Source organism: Mobula hypostoma, chromosome 3 (assembly GCF_963921235.1).
Source record: "Mobula hypostoma chromosome 3, sMobHyp1.1, whole genome shotgun sequence".
Classification (NCBI taxonomy): domain Eukaryota; kingdom Metazoa; phylum Chordata; class Chondrichthyes; order Myliobatiformes; family Myliobatidae; genus Mobula; species Mobula hypostoma.
The window spans coordinates 194,894,889-194,907,768 of NC_086099.1; the positions used below are offsets into that span (position 1 = coordinate 194,894,889).

General features: G+C 38.1%; 1 protein-coding gene across 3 annotated transcripts in view; it reads right to left on the reverse strand.

Annotated features, from left to right (window-relative positions):
• LOC134344475 (integrin beta-1-A-like) overlaps positions 1-12,880 on the reverse strand; it is an 82,886-nt gene that overhangs the window by 48,252 nt on the left and 21,754 nt on the right. The window contains exon 1 of one of the 3 annotated variants that reach the window (XM_063044347.1): positions 9,724-9,764. The exons of the other annotated variants lie outside the window; for them this stretch is intronic. The gene's annotated coding sequence lies outside the window, so the exon portion shown is untranslated. Of the gene's footprint in view, positions 1-9,723; positions 9,765-12,880 lie in introns of those variants that run through there. 3 annotated transcript variants of the gene reach the window in all.

Below are 12,880 nucleotides of genomic sequence, written 5' to 3' on the forward strand. Positions count from 1 at the left end.
TTTGGATAGATACATGGAGCTTAGAAAAATAGAGGGCTATAGATAAGTCTAGTAATTTCTAAGGTAGGGCCATATTCGGTACAACTTTGTGCTGTAGGTTTTCTATGTTCTATGTTCTAACATCAGGCATCTTCTACAGTGAAGACTGATGTAATATACTCATTTAATTCATCAGCCATCTCTTTGTCCCCCGTTATTATTTCTCCTGTCTCATTTTCTAGCGGTCGTATATCCACTCTCATTTCTCCTATTTTTAACATACTTAAAAAAAAACTTCCACTATCCACTTTGATATTATTTGCTAGCTTGCTTTCATATTTCATCTGTTTCCTTCTAATGATATTTTTATTTGCTTTCTGTAGGTTTTTAAAAACTCCAATCCTCTACCTTCCCAGTAATTTTTGCTTTTATAATAGCTTTGACCTCCCGTCAGCCACTGTTGTACTATTTTACCATTTGAGTATTTCTTCACTTTTAGAACACACATGTCCTGTACCTTCCTCCTTACCCGCCCCCCGCCCCCCCAAACGCACACCATTGCTGCTCTGCTGACATCCCTGCCAGCAGCTCCTTCCAATTTACTTTGGCCAACTCTTCTCTCATCCCACTGTGACTTCCCTTACTCCACTGAAATACTGCTATATCAGACTTTACTTTCTCCCTATCAAATTTCAAGTTGAACACAATCATATTGTGATCACTGGTTCCTAAGGGTTCTTTTACCTTAAGCTCCCGAATCACCTCCAGTTCATTACATAACACCCAATCCAGTATAGCTGATCCCTTAGTACGCTCAAAGACAAACTGCTCTAAAAAGCTATCTCTTAAGCATTCAGTAAACTCACTGTCTTGAGATCCATTACCAACCTGATTTTCCCAATTGACCTGCATGTTAAAATCTCCCATGACTATCATAACTTTGCCCTTTTGACCTGCCTTTTCTATTTCCTATTGTAACCTGTGGTCCACTTCCCAGCCACTGTTGGTAGGCCTGTATATAACTACCAAAGCCCTTTTGCTCTTGCAGTTTCTTAACACAACCCACAAGGATTCAACATCTTCCAATCCTGTGTCACATCTTTCTACTGATTTGATGTCATTCTTTACCAGTAGAGCCACACCCACCCCGCTGCCTACCTTCCTATCCCTCTGATATAACATGTAACCTTGGACATCCAGCTCCCAACTACGACCATCCTTCAGCCACGATTCAGTGATGGCCACAACATACTTGGCAATCTGTAATATTGCAACAAGATCATCCACCTTATTTCTTATACTATATGCATTTAGATACAACACCTTGAATACCGTATCTGCTGTCCTTTCTGACTCTGCATCCCTAATGATTTGATACTCAGTCTGTTGGATGCAACCAAGTCCATCACCTGCCTGTCCTTCCTGACAATCTGACTGCAGGCTATCTTTACTTTTTTACCATCCGTGCTTTCCTGAGTCCCTTCACTCCGGTTCCCACCCCCAGGCCAAGTTAGTTTAAACACTCCTCAACAGCTCTAATAAACCTGCCCATGAGAATATTGGTCCCCCTTGGGTTCAGGTGCCTCCCCCAGAAGAGATCTCAATGATCTAAGAACCTGAAGTTCGGCCCCCTGCACCAGCTTCTCAGCCATGCATTTATCTAACAAATCATCCTGTTTCTACCCTCACTAGTGTGTGGTACAGGCAGCAATCCAGCAAACCAGGAGGTCCTGCTTCTCAGCTTTCTACCTAGCTCTCCAAGTTCTCTTTTCAGGACCTCACTGCTTTTCTTTCCTATGTCATTGGTATCAATATGTACCAAGACATCTGGCTGCTCCCCCTCCCTCTCAAAAATGTTGTGGATGCGATCCGAGACATCCCTGACCCTAAAAGGCAACATACCATCCGGGTGTCCCGTTCACATCTACAGAATCTCCCATCTGTTCCCCTCACTATTGAGTCCCCTATCATTACCCTCCCTTCTTCTCTCTTTCCCTTCTGCACCACCAACCCATGCTCAGTGTCTGTAACCCAGTCGCCGTGGCATTCTCCTGGGAGGTCATCCCCCACAAAAATATCCAAAGCGGTATACTTGTTTTTGAGGGGAATGGCCACAGGGGTGCTCCGATCTAACTACCTATTTGCATTTCTCCTGAGAGTCACCCAGCCACTCGCCTCCTGCAACTTCCGGGTGACTACTTCCCTGCAACTTTGATCAGTTATACTGCGCCAAATCCCTAACACAGTCTTCAAGGAGCTGCAGCTGGTTCACTTCATGCAGGTGTAGTTTCCTGGGTGATTCTGGGTCTCCCAGTTCTCCAACATCCAGCACGAAGAGCACACCACAACCATTTAAATGTTACAGTAAGGTGGGGGGGAAGAAGAGAGAATAAAAAAAGGAAGTCCTAACAGACACTTTACACAGAGCCGACACCTCTTCCGAGCAGAAGCCGAAGCTTGGTTTGAGCCAAAGCCTATCGCTTCTACTCTTGCCACTGGTCTACTCCTGACGATGGCTGATCTGCTTATCCCATCTGTTCTTTTATATAGTTCATAGAGCTCTGTTGCCGCCGCTGATAGGCCACGTACAATGGACCAACACTCTCAAAGCTCCCTTTTTAAATAAGCACTGCTGACCTGCAAGAAATCCCTGTTGGTAGAGCTTTGTTGAAGCTGCTGACAGGCCACGGACATGCTCTCTTCTCACTTGAGCCAGCAGGAAGGTGGCCCAGGAACCTCAAGTCTCACACCACCAGGTCTGGGAACAGTTAGTATCTCTCAACCAAAGTGGTTAACTTCACTTCATCATTAAAATGTTCCCACAACCTATGGACTCACTTCCAAAGACTCTTATCCCATGTCCTCAGCATTTATTGTTGTTTTATTATTTCTTTCTCTTTGCACACCAATTGAATGCCCAAGTTGGTGTGGTCACTCATTGATTCTATTATGGATTTATTGAGTATGCCCACAAAAAAATGAACCTCAGGGTTGTATATGGTGACATACATATACTTTGATAATAAATTTACTTTGAAATGTGTTCAATAATGCACGCTTCAGATACAAAATAGAGGTATCCCTTGCAAAGACTTGAAGTAGCACAATGTGTGTGTATGAAATTTGCTGATACATGTTGCATTAATTTTGATAATCACAATTTAATTAACAAGTATATCATAAAGTTAGAAATGTTTTTCCTCTAGAACTGGCATACAGCATTTGAAAGGGAAGCAGAAATTCAAGTAACACTATAAACCATCTCCACTTCTACTATATATACTTGGGTTTGTGCAGAAAAATGGTAAAAGATCAGCTATAACCTTACAGAATGGCAAAACAGGAATGAGAGGCCAAGAGGCTTCCATTTTTTATGTCCTTAAAGCTTGCTGAAAATTACAAGGCAGATGCAGCATTTACCTTCTATAGATGCAGTGGAGAGTATCCTGACCACTTACATCATTGCTGGTATGGAAACATCAATATCCAAGAATGGAAAAGTCTACAAATAATGGTAGAAATCAGCCCAGTCCATCACAGCAAAGGTCTCCCCAGCATTGAGAACATTTACAAGAAAGCAGCATCCATCATCCAGGCCATGCTCTCTTCTCACTATCACCATTGTGCAGGAGCCTTGGATTTCATACCACTGGGTTCAGGAAGTCATTACCCTAGAACCATCAGGCTGCTGAAGCAGTTTAGATAACTTCACTCACCTCAATGCCGAACTAATTCCTCAACCTATAGAATCACTCTCAAGGACTCTACAACTCACGTTCAGTGTTATTTATTTATTTTTTTTTAAATTATTTGCACAATTTGTCTTTTGCACCTTGGTTTTGTCAGTCTTTCTTATTTATATGTTTTTCATAAATGGTGTTGTATTCTTTTCCCTGCAAATGCCTGTAAGAAAATGAATCTCAAAGTAGTATAGGATGACATGAATACTTTGATAATAAATTTACTAACCATTTCATTGACAGCATCCAGTAAATATCTACAATCATGGTTGCTAATAAAAGAGATAGACTTCTGTAAGACAAACTGCATAATAGACATAGAAAGGCAAATCTATATGAACACACTCCTTTCCTAATATGCCTCCTGTTAATAGGTGGCAGTATCATTTTTCTGAATCACCTTTATACCGACTTGAAAAAACAAATTTGTAAAGGTTCCTTCAAAAATTGAGTGTATTTATAATTGAGCCCTTAAAAAAGAGCTGCTTTTTATAATTTATTGACCTTCTTATTGTCTAAATCTACTTTAGATGTACAGCAAGTCTCGTGTAGTTGAACTTTTTTCAGTCCTTACGCAGGGTCACGACCTGAAGTGCTGACCATCTCTTTGCCTCCATGGATGCTACTTAAGCTGCTGAGTTCTGCTATAGATTTGGTACATGTTGTCTGCATGGACATTAGTAAAAGATCTGACTATGTCCCTTATGGTAGAATCATGTAGAAAATTAAGCTGTATTGTTACTTGTGAGATTAAATTCAACATTGGCTTGGCCATAGCATAGTGGTGATAAATTAATCTGATTGGAGGTCTGTGACCAGTGGTGTTCCACAGGGATGAGTACTGAGAACTGTTGCTTGTGATACATGCACATGAATTGGACAAATATGTAAAAACTTCAAAGTGTAAAGTAAATGTATTATCAAAGTACATGTGTCACCATATAATACCCTGAGATTCATTTACTTGTGGGTATTCACAGTAAATACAAAGAAACACAACAGTATCAAGAAAAAAAAACACATAAGATGGACAATGTACAAAAAACAAACTGACAAAATACAAAAAGAAAAAACAAAATAAAATAAAAAAAATTATTGATAAATATGCAAAAATGTTGAAAATATGAGACGAGTCCTTGAAGGCGAGTCCATAGGTTGTGGGAACAATTCAGTGATGGGGTGAGTGAAGTTATCCCCTCTGGTTCAAGAGCCTGATGGTTGAAGGGTAACAACTATTCCTGAACCTGGTGCTGCAGGTCCTGAGACTACTGTACCTTCTTCCCATTCAAGGGGACTGGTGCTTCCATACCAGGCTATGAGGCAACCAGTGAGTATACTCTTCACTACACATCTATAGAAGTTTGTCAAAGTTTTAGATGACATGCCAAATCTTCACAGATTTCTAAGAAAGTAGAGGTGCTGCTGTGCCTTCTTTGTATTGGCACATGCATTCTGGATCCAGGACAAAGCCTCTGAAATAAAAGCGAGGAATTTAAAGTTGCTGACCCTCTCCACCTCTGATCCCCTCTTGACAACTAGCTCATGAACCTCTGGATTCCTCTTCCTGCAGTAGATAATTAGCTCCTTGGTTTTGCTGACATTGAGGGGTTATTGCTACAGGACTATTCGGCTAGATTTTCAATCCCCCTCCTATATACTGAGTCGTTACTACCTTTGATTTGGCCAATAGCAGTGGTGTTGTCAGCAAGCTTAAATTTGGCATTGGAGCTACGCTTAGCTACAGTTATAAGTGAAACGCGAGTACAGCAGGAGGCGAAGCACACAGTCTTGTGGTGTATCTGTGCTGATGCTCCACCTTTATATTCCACTTTACATTCACATATCAAGTCATGAAATTACGGAAAATGAATATTAAACAGAACAAAAACAGTATGCAGAGCACAGCCAGAGCAAAAGCAAATTGTAATGGTTTCAGAAAAGTTGCTGATGCTGGAGATCTGAAATAAAATTGAATGCCAAAAACACTCATTCAGTGTGGAACAGAAACTGTTCAAGTGCTTCATGTCTAGACCTCTAGAACCTAGAACTCTTGCTCTTTACATAATTTTCACTGTTTGTTCTTTTTGCTAACATTTCCAGATATTAACATGCACTGTGGCTGTGGGAAATGCCATAATTCTGCCACTGTCCTATGACAATTACAAGAAGCAGGTAATCAGGACAATGGATAAAAGACATCATAGAAACACAGAAAACCTACAGCACAATACAGGCCCTTTGGCCCACAATACTGTGCCGAACATGTACTTACTTTAAAAATTACCTATGGTTACCCATAGCCCTCTATTTTTCTAAGCTCCATGTACCTATCCAGGAGCCTCTTAAAATACCATATTGTATCTGCCTCCACCACTGTCGCTGGCAGCCCATTCTACGCACTCACCACTCCCTGCGTAAAAAAAAACTTACCCCTAACATTTCCTCTCTACCTACTTCCAAGCACCTTAAAATTGTGCCCTCTCACGTTAGCTACTTCATGGTCTACAATCATTTTAATCTTCACGACACATTTACTAAAGGCGTAATAATATATAATACTTAATAAATCATACTTATTGAAACTAACTTGAGGTGAAATTTGTTTTGCAGTAGCAGTACAAGTAAAAAAATAATATAAATTACAAAATAAATAAATAGTGCAAAGAACGGAATAACAAAATATTCTTCATGGGTTTGCTGACATTCAGCAATCCGATGGCGGAGGGAAGGAAGATATTCCTATAATCGCTGAATGTGGGTATTGAGGCTCCTGTACAGTATTTCCTTCCTGATGGTAGTAATAAGAAGACTGCACGTCCCAGATAGCACACAAATTTTGGATGCAATGGTTGAAGTATTAACTTGTTTTATATGCATACAAAATTATACCCCTTATACAAGAAAAGTTTTGTGTCAAATGGAAGTATTAATATTGTTGAATAAATAAAAGTTGCAATGCTGACAATTTTCAGGTTAAAATTTGCCATTTCTTTTTCATTCATCAAGAAATATTTCTATTAAAGCAAAATTACTAATTGCTGACCAAGCTTCCATTCAAGTTAAGACTATGCCAGCAGAGGATTGCACACAAAGAACACAGGATGTGACTCTATATACAGATTTAGATCTGTTCTAATCAGAATATCATACACATGAAAAAGATCTGGATTAATAGATTCAAATCCTGGTCAGAGTATCCAGAACAACAAAAATACTGAAGTTTAAAAAGATCCCCAAGTGTTTAACAGCTTTGCAAGCAAATTCAATAAATTAACAGCCAGCACAGTACTACACCCTTTGAGCATACCAGAACCGTACATAATGCTCCAAATGTGGCCTAAACAAAGTTCGATACAGGTATGTCATATTCAGAAAGCTAACGACTTGAAACCCAACATCCCCTGGTGTTTGTACATCCTTCTGCTCTGAAAGGTTGTATCAAGTACTGTATAGATTTTATAAAAGTCTTCTCTATGATAAGGTTTGCACTAAAGTTTCTCTCAAATACAGAATTGCATGATGTTATTTCAGTGAGCCAGCATCTCTTCGTTGTCCACAACTGCAACTTCACCGGAGTTTTGTCAGCTGGCTGCAGAGTACTGCAAGGTATTGTATGGTCACAGACGGCATCAAAAAAGTTAAGACTACATCTCAAGAACACTGATACAATATTAGTTAATATTAGGTCAAACAGAAATTTAACAGAAATGCATATTGCAGAAAACAAACCAGCATGGTCAATTAACAGAAGAGCTCAACCTTTAGCTTAAAATACTTACTGATTATTAAATTCAGGACAAAACTATGATGGGTATAATGAACAAAAGTAATGTAGTTCATCCCTCACAACCTGCAATTAGCTTTCAAACACTCTACCAAATAAAAATTGTTAAGATAAAATATATTCTTGGTATTAACAAACTTGGAGATGTGATGTTAAACAACAATGCCTTGATTTTCTACCTCCATACAACTGGGTTTGTTAATCTGACAAAGTCATGGATGAGTAACAATTTCCTTCAATTGTATCAGTCTCAGGTCACACCAACTCCACACCTTTTATTCAGGCTGAATTAAATTTAAAGGCTTGGCATCCTCTGAACCCAATATCCTGCCTGTAATTATTTTCATTTCCAGTTTCACTGCAGAAAAACATTATCTGAGGTTTTGACAAATCTACACTTTTGGTATTTGCACACTTGCCACACTACTAAATTCTGGCTAGCACAGAATAAGCAGTCGTGCATTCTCTTATTCCACATTCTAGTCATCCATCAGGTCTAACTCAATGCCTCTACTATTTGCTTTCATGCACCTCACTCCTATTTCACAGCATTACTGATGGCAAATAATTTAATTGCCTCAGTCCTCTCTGGAATTACCCACAGCTGTAACTGCAGCAACCTAACAACCATTCACTTTGTCTTGCTTTAACCTGTTAATGTTGCAGTCTGTTGACATTAGAAGTGGAAATACAACTGCCAGCTGAGAGTTCAGCACAGCTGAGTAAGCAAGTTAAAGTGACTGAACAGAGCAGCATTTTCACGTACGTAGAGGGCAATGAGGATGCAGGCATACAGAACCTCTGTCTTAAACTGAAAAATGAAATTATAGATTCCTCAAAATAAAAAAAAAGATCTACAGGTAACTGCAGCCAACTCTAATTATATCATTGGTGACGTGTGGATTAAATTGTGTCTGCAAACTACCTAATCTGTTAATACTTTGAAGACTTATTTGTGTGATTATCTACAAAAGCACTGTGAAGAGAACTGGTAACAAACTGAGGATATTAAACAAAGAGAAATCAGCTGATTGCAGGAAATTTTGCTTATGCAGATGGGAAAATGATATGCCAAGTGAAATAACTGGGGAACAGATGGGAAGGAATGAGGGGAAGTCAAGCACTTTGGGTAAAATTAATAGGTAGCAGAGGTCTCAGGAAGTGCAGCAAAGAGTGAAGGTCCTGATCTGAAACACGTCACTGAAACCTATAACTCTGGGGGAGTCCAAAATGACAAGTGACCAAAACTGATCGATTTAGATTAATCTCATTAATATCTGGAATCATAACCTTGTTAATTATGACTTTAGAAATATGATGAAAGCTTCTACTAGAGTTCCAGACACCCAGCTACAACTGGACAAAACAATTCCTCAACTTCCTGTAATCCTGTCAGCAGACTCCACGCCCCCAGTTATTGACCTCTCCGCTCAAGCACACAAATTTTCCAAGTGTTGAAGTCTCTTAATTGTATACATTTAATTTATTTCTCCTGTTACAGTGATACAGACCCTTCAATCCCACCAGCCCATGTCGACCATGGTGCCCATCCAACAAGTCTGAATTTCCTGTGTTTGACCCATATCCCTCCAAATCCTGCTGCTGTACTCATCCAAGTGCTTCTTAAATGGACTAGTTCTTGTGAATGCTGCTTATCTAATGCTCTGTGCCTGTAATGCTGTTACAACTTAATTTTTCCATTGCAAACGTGTATACATGCACTTGTTTTTGACTCTACCTGCCCAAGATGACTTCCTCCAGCAGTTCCTTCCATATACTCACATACCTAAGCATGAAAAATTTTCCCCTTGGGTTCTTTTATAAACTTTCCCCTTCCACTCCAAATCTTTGCCCAAAGTTTTGGTCTCCTTACCCTGGAGAAAAGACTATTATAGACCTTAATTATGCCTCACCTAATTTTAAACATTTCTATAAAGGTCATAACTAATGAGACAGTACTTCAACGTGCTCATACAAAAAGGTCTTTAATGAGAACATTGGGGGGGGGCGTCACGTGATGACATGGGATTGAGACGTGTAAATCCAGCTCTCCCGCAACAAGTCAGTAAAGTACCGTTTAAATAAAACAAAGTTAATAAATATTTTCTGAAAACTATTTATAAACTTTGTAAGATTACTTTGCGATATGCCTCCTAAACCGCAACAAAAGAAGTCTGCTGTTGCGAAGCAGCCGCGAGACGGGAAGAAAAAAGGGCCTACTGCAACGATGGAGCCTCGGACTCAGGTTGGATCTCCTTCGGTAGAACAGGGAGCAACGGCGGTGGCAACGGTTTCTTCGAAGAAGACACCGGTAATGCGCATGCGCAAACCGACACAATCCAAACTACAAGAACCGACAGCCACTGCAATTGAAAATGACTCAGAGTCAGAATCGGATTCTGCAGAGAACATAGATGAAGAAGAGGAGGAAGAATTGGAAGCGATTGGAAGTAAAGGAGATGATGGTGATATGAGAGAAGCTATATTGCAATTAACGGCTGAATTAAGAAAAGTAAGAGAAGAACTTAGAGATACGAAGATGTGCTATGATAAAGTTATGGCAAGACAGGACAAGATGGATAAGAAGCTTCAGAAGATGGAAAGAGCAATGGGGCATATGAATGATAGAGTGGAAAAAACAGAAAATGATTTGCTTGTCTGGAATTCGGAAAGAAATCGACTCTTGGAGAAAGTGGACATGTTGGAAAATTTTAGTAACGTAATAATATTAAAATTGTTGGTCTTGAAGAAGGTATGGAGGGAGATAAACCAATAGAATTTTTTCAAAGATGGATCCCGGATGTTTTGCAAATGGAAGAGGGGGTTCGATCAATTGAAATTGAGCGGGCACATAGAGCTTTAAGACCAAAGCCAAAAGATGACCAATATCCACGATCGATTTTAATAAAATTCTTAAGATTTCAAGACAAGGAAAGGATTCTACAGGCAGCTGCTCGAGCTGCCAAAGATAGAAAAGGGCCATTGAAAATTGGAGGGAACAAAGTTTTTTTCTATCCTGATATAAGTTACGAACTTTTGAAGAGAAGGAAGAAATTTAATCCAGTGAAAATAACCCTATGGGAGCATGGTTATCAGTTTACACTGCGTTATCCTGCAACTTTGAAGATTTTTTTGTCTGGTGGAGAAAAAAGATTTTTTGATGATTATCAGAAAGCAGAGCAGTTTGTGCGAGATTCTCTGAAAATTCACCAGACACAAGAACAAACCCAGGAGAGCGAGATAGATTGAAGATGAAGATTGGGTTAAAGAATGGACTTGATGGATTTTTGAAGCTGGATGAATGTATAAATATATTATTAATTATATGAGGGGGGTAAGAAAAGTTAAAACTGGAGGAATACTAGTTGGGAATAGTAATACTAATTTTGTCTATATATATATAATGTTTTTTTTGTTGCGGGGGAGCTGGAAGAAGCACTGATCGATTGCTACGCTAGTCATGTGTGCAAGCGTGGCTTTTGCCACGACCCACAAAATGGAGGGGGGTAGTGTTGTGTATCCTTTCGTTCACAACATTAGTGGGGGGGGGTATTTTGTTTTTTCTTTTTTTGTACTTTTTCTTTCTTCTTTTTTCTTTCTGCCTGGAAGGTTGGGAGGGAGACACATAGCAACATGGTGAAGTTTAAAGAGGTTCCCCAAGGAACTATGAAAGTTGAGAAGATAAATAATGTTTTAGATTGGAGTAAGTTTGTGAAGAATAATGACTAATTTATTGAAATTTTTGAGTTTTAATGTTAACGGGCTTAATGGACCAGTGAAAAGAAAAAGAATCTTAACACATATTAAAAAAATGAAGATAGATTTAGCTTTTTACAGGAAATGCACCTAATGGAAATAGAACATCAGAAACTAAAGAGAGATTGGGTGGGTAGTGTTGTTGCGGCTTCATTTAATTCAAAAGCGAGGGGAGTAGCAATTTTGATCAATAAAACGTTACCAATTAGAATACAAAATGTAATAACTGATTCTGCGGGGAGATATGTGATTATACATTGTCAACTTTTTTCTGAATTATGGACTTTTATGAACATTTGTGCACCAAATGAAAATGATGCAAAATTCATACAAGAAGCTTTTCTGAATTTGGCGGATGCGCATGAAAAAATATTAATTGGAGGAGACTTTAATTTTTGCTTAGACCCAGTCTTAGATAGATCAACCAAGGCTGTTATAAAATAGAAGGTAGTAAATTTAACTTTATCATTGATGAAGGATTTAAATCTGATTGATATATGGAGAAGAATCAATCCTAAAGAAAGAGACTATTCGTTCTATTCCCATAGACATAAAACTTTTTCAAGGATAGATTTGTTTCTATTATCAATGCATATTCAACACAGAGTGAAAAATATGGAATATAAAGCAAGAATATTATCAGATCATTCCCCTTTATTAATGATAATAATAATGGCTGATAAGGAAGAAGTGGCTTATAGATGGAGATTTAATTCAACATTATTAAAACGTCAAGATTTTTGTGATTTTATGGAAAAGCAGATCCAATTTTTTTTGGATACAAATTTTCATTCAGTGGATGATAAATTTATATTATGGGATGTGATGAAAGCATATCTTAGGGGCCAGATAATAAGTTATATGTCTAAAATTAAGAAAGAATATATGGCAGAACAAGATCAATTGGAAAAAGAGATTACAAAAATAGAAAAAGAATCTCAAAGATATATGCCAGAAGAAAAACGAAAACAACTTGTCAATAAGAAGTTACAATATAATACGCTTCAGACATATAGAACGGAAAAAGCAATCATAAGAACTAAACAAAGGTATTATGAGTTAGGTGAGAGAGCACATAAAATTCTTGCCTGGCAGTTGAAAACAGAACAAAATGCAATTAGAACAAGGGCAAATAAAATATCTTATAAACCTCTTGAAATAAATGAAACTTTTAAAAATTTCTATTCTGAATTATATCAATCAGAATCCCAAAATGATGTTAATGAGATAGAAAGGTTTTTATCACAAGTTTCTCTTCCAAAATTGAATTTGGAAGAACAGAAGGGATTAGATATGCCTTTTACATTAAAAGAAGTTGAAGAAGCTTTAGGATCACTCCAAAGTAATAAATCTCCAGGAGAAGATGGTTTTCCACCTGAATTTTATAAAAAATTTAAAGATTTATTATTTCCTCTTTTTACGGAACTAATACGTCAAGCAGAAAAAATACATAAACTTCCAGAATCTTTTTCAACAGCGATTGTAATAGTATTGCCAAAAAAGATAGCGATCCTATGAAACTAGCATCATATAGGCCTATTTCTTTATTGAATACGGATTATAAAATAATAGCAAAAATTTTATCGAATAGATTATCTAAATATTTACCAAAATTAATACA